Source organism: Sorex fumeus, unplaced genomic scaffold, assembly GCF_029834395.1.
Source record: "Sorex fumeus unplaced genomic scaffold, SorFum_2.1 ptg000128l, whole genome shotgun sequence".
NCBI classification, from domain to species: domain Eukaryota; kingdom Metazoa; phylum Chordata; class Mammalia; order Eulipotyphla; family Soricidae; genus Sorex; species Sorex fumeus.
This window is the reverse complement of record NW_026606185.1, coordinates 8,921,165-8,925,737: the sequence shown is the minus strand read 5'-3', so window position 1 is coordinate 8,925,737 and position 4,573 is coordinate 8,921,165. Positions and strand designations below refer to the sequence as shown.

At 38.1% G+C, this 4,573-nt stretch overlaps 1 pseudogene; it reads right to left on the bottom strand.

Annotated features, from left to right (window-relative positions):
- Positions 1 to 1,362: 1,362 nt before the first annotated feature.
- On the bottom strand, positions 1,363 to 1,467 carry LOC130045583 (uncharacterized; annotated as a pseudogene).
- Positions 1,468 to 4,573: the final 3,106 nt, after the last annotated feature.

Here is a 4,573-nt window from a genome sequence, read left to right as displayed (position 1 = left end):
AACATCACTTTCTTCAAATGTGAATATATGTGTAAATATCATTATTTGCTCAAGGCAGAAAGAAACCTTGCATAACTTCTCAGCTGACTTAAGGGATACTTGGGTTAAAGTCACAATGACTATAAAATTATATGCTAAGAAAGAACATTATTAAGATTCCACACTGGTAAAAAGTTTAAGTTATATCGAATAGTCGATAATCTTAAATTTGTTCATAAAAATGTGTTTAGATTTTTTTAAAAAATGAGGCAGAATTAAGAAGAAACCTACTAATATACTTGTACATTTTTAAATTCATGTCTAATGGGTTACATCTTAGGAGGAAAGTCATGAAGTTTCTATTTTCAACCCTTTCTATATGTGCATAGATACATATATATTTATGATGTAGGGGCAGCCACAGAGATCTCTGTTTATCCAGAATTCCCAGGTTCTTCAACATTTCCTACCCATTATTTTAGCCCATAGGTGTTTCCTCATTTGGTTCCATGCTATGGAGTGTACAGACTTTCTAAATATCACCTACATTTTATTAGGTTTTATTGACTAACTTCGTTTTTGTTTTTGATTGTTTTTTTTTTTTCAGTCAGGTTGGCTCTGGCTTTTCGATCACTCATGGAAGGGTTTGGGGGGAGGAACATAAAATTCCCATTTAGGGTTAAGTGCTTTGTGTAGAAATTGTACTGATACTATTTTATTTCTAAAATAAAGGCGGAATTATAATACTTTAAAATGTGCTTTTATTCCTATTTCCCCCCTTAATTTATCACCTCATTTCTTTTTTAGTTTTTTGTTCAGACTTGCAAACTTTTGTAATTATGCTTCAGTCATACAATGGTCCCTCCGTCAGTGCTCATTCTCTTCCACCAATGCTCCCAGTATCCCTCCTGCCACCCCCACTGAATCCCACCCACGCCCCGCCTCTGTGGCAGGTGGATTCCCTTTTACTCTCTCTCTCTCTCTCTCTCTCTCTCTCTCTCTCTCTCTCTCTCTCATCCCCCCCCTTTTGGGTGTTTTGGGTTGTAATACAGGTACTAAGTGGCCATCATGTTTAGTCCTTTATCTACTTTCAGCATGCATCTCCTATCCCAGGTGAGCCTTCCAACCATTGTGGTCCCTTCTCTATTCCTGCTGTCTTCTCCTGCAGCATGTGAGGTCAGCTTACTAGCTGTGGCGCTATCATCCTGGACCTTATCACTATGATCCTCTGATTTTAGTCTCCCATTATGTTATTTTATATTTCACAAATGAGTGCTGTCGTTCTTTGTCTGTCTCTCTCTTTCTGACTCATTTCACTTAGCATAATACTCTCAATGTCCATCCACTTATAAGAAAATATTATTGTGTTCTAACAGGTGTATAGTATTCCATTATCAATTAAAATAGGCCAATATGTATAGTCTTATTAGAGGCAATGTTTATCCTGTCCTGATTATTACAAAATCAGAACAGTGAGAATATTTGCAGCAAATGGGCTTTATTATTATTATTTATAAAAGTTATCATATCACCATGAGATACATAGTGACATAGTCCCAGTTTCCCTCCCACTTGCCCTCTTCTTCTTTCTCCTCCTCCTCCTTTTCCTTCTTTTTTGTTTATTTTAAGAATATTTTAAATTTTTATTTATTGAAGATATTCTCCAATCAATTACTTAGCCACTTTTTTTATTTGTTTAGGTTCTTGAAGAGGTCAATTCTATTGTCACATTTATTGAGTTTGTAATATTTTGTTAATATTGATTTAAAAATTTTAAGCTCAAATATTCTTAGAAATCTTTTCATGGGAAAAAGTATTGATAGCTTATTTCTCAGTCTTCCAGATATCTGGAAACACATTTCCTATTTTCATTTCTTATTTTAAAATTTACTTTTACAAAAACACCATGACTTACAAAAATACTCATAATACAGTCATTTCAGGCATATATTTTTCTAACACTAAGCCCAACATCATTGTGACCTTCCTTCCACCAATATCCTCAGTTTCCCTGCAATACTTCCCCAACCTGTCCCCTTACCAGGAATATAACAAATTTGCTATAATATTGCTTTATTCAAAAACACCCTAAAGAGAAGGAAAATGAATTTAGTAGAAAATAAAATATAAGTATGTGTTGATTGATTGCTATGTTTTGAACTTATGTAAATAAAAATTCAAATAATTTTATACACTGTAGCACTGTCTTCCCATTGTACATCGATTTGCTCGAGCAGGCCCAGTAATGTCTCCATTGTGAGACTTGTTGCTACTGTGTTTGGCATATTGAATATGTCATGGGTAGCTTGCTTTGTTGTGCAGGTGAGATACTCTCGGTAGCTTGCCTGACTCTCTGAGAGGGGCGGAGGAATCGAACTCGGGTTGGCCAGGTCACTGCATGCAAGGCAAACACCATACCGCTGTGCTATAAACTGATTAAAGGTAAAGGTAAAGGCCCTCCCGTTGATCGTCGATTTGCTCGAGCGGGCCCAGTAACGTCTCCATTGGAGACTTTGTTGTTACTGTGTTTGGCATATCAAATACTCTCAGTAGCTTGCCGGGCTCTCCGAGAGGGGCGGAGGAATCGAACCTGGGTCGGCCATGTTGGCCGCTTGTAAGGTGAACGCCCTACCGCTGTGCTATCGCTCCAGCCCTATAAACTGATTTAATTTATACAAATAATATAGGTAAAGGTAAAGGTAAAGGCCCTCCCGTTGATCGTCGATTTGCTCGAGCGGGCCCAGTAACGTCTCCATTGGAGACTTTGTTGTTACTGTGTCTGGCATATCGAATATTCTCGGTAGCTTGCCGGGCTCTCCGAGAGGGGCGGAGGAATCGAACTCAGGTCGGCCATGTTGGCCGCTTGTAAGGCGAACGCCCTACCCGCTGTGCTATCGCTCCAGCTAAAAAAGTTTTAAATTCTTGAATCTAAGATATATTGCACTAATTTTTTTTTTAATATTCAGGTCTCTGGGCTGAAGCGATAGCATAGTTGTTAGGGCGTTTGCCTTGCACGTGGTTGACCTGGGTTTGATTCCTCCACCCCTCTTGGGGAGCCCAGAAGCTACCAGGAGTATCTCGCCCACATAGCAGAGCCTGGAAAGCTACCTGTGATGCATTCAATATGCCAAAAACAGTAACAACAAGTATCACAAGGGAGAAATTATTGGTGTCCACTAGAGCAAATTGATAAACAGGAGGACAGTGCTACAGTGCAGTGCATTCAGGTCTCTGTCATAATATGTCTTCTCTGTTATTAGTACAATTTACAAAAAGGTAATTTGAAATATACTTTGAAATTTATATGAAATAAGTAAAGCCTACAAATGTAAAATTTAACAAGGGAGAGAATTAAGAAAATTTGAAGGTCAGAATTAAAATAGGTCAATAAAATTAGTGTTTTCTTTTTATAAAGGAAATATTGTTTTTAAATTAGAAAATACTATCTTTGTTTCTTAACTATGGCTTATTGGTCCCCATGAAGTTCTTAGATATTGGTTACTTCACGTGTTTAATAACACTTATGCTAATCAACTAATTAAAATGTTGACTGTGGGGAATTGTCCATGAAATAATCAAGCCCATTTTATCCTGCCACTTCTTTCTACCTGATGACTCATAGTCCTCAATATCATAAAGTATGCTTTGTGTGTTATATACAAGTGGAACATTTATTGTCACCTCATCAGAACTTTCCACTAGCTCACTAAAACTCATCTTTTTAAAGCTAGTCAAGGATAGTGTTCCCACAATTCTACTTTCATGTGCTGATGTCAACATCCTTTTTCTTTCCAATGGATCATTCCTTTTAACTCACTACAAACTCATTTCTCTGCTGTCCTTTACTACTAGATTTTAAAGGAGCTATCGATGCTCATCATTATCTCTGAATTCTCTCATCTATTTCTCTTGCAATGTTCTTGCAATATTATATCCACTACCACTCCTTGAACCATCTATTATTAAATCCAGTGATTATAGTCTAAACCTCAGCTTACATTCCTCAAAATAATTGTTGATCACAGCTAATGTTTCTTTCCACCTTGAAAATTTTTGTCACCTAGTTTTAGATACCACTTTACTTATAAACTTCCCATATTATTATTTATCTTTTAACATATATTCTTAGTCATTTTTTGGCATAACCTCATAGCTTTGAATTATTGACATTGAAAAATTTCAGCTTTCTAGCTCTGGGTTTCTGGGTTTCTATACTATAGTAAATTCAGATGCAGTTGACCTTTTCATTTTACACTTCATTTTGGTATCTTCTGGTATCTTGAACCCAGGTAATGAGGAACTTTGTGACCTTAGACTCTGGGCTCAATGAGACCTGGGAGCACCCATAAGCCACCTCCTACTGGCACCAGATAATCTCCTCATTGGCCACTCTCCAGAATTCATGGCTGCTTCTCCGGGAAGGGAGCATAAAATGAGGCCACCATAGCCATGCCACCAGACTCCACGCCAGGCTGTTTTCACTCGGGGCACCCCAGAGGGGGGTGGGTGAGAGCCCTCCTCACCCCAAGGGACCCAGTCCCGGCAGTCGACCTCCACTACCCAATCGCTGCCATGCTCCAGGCCACTTTCCACA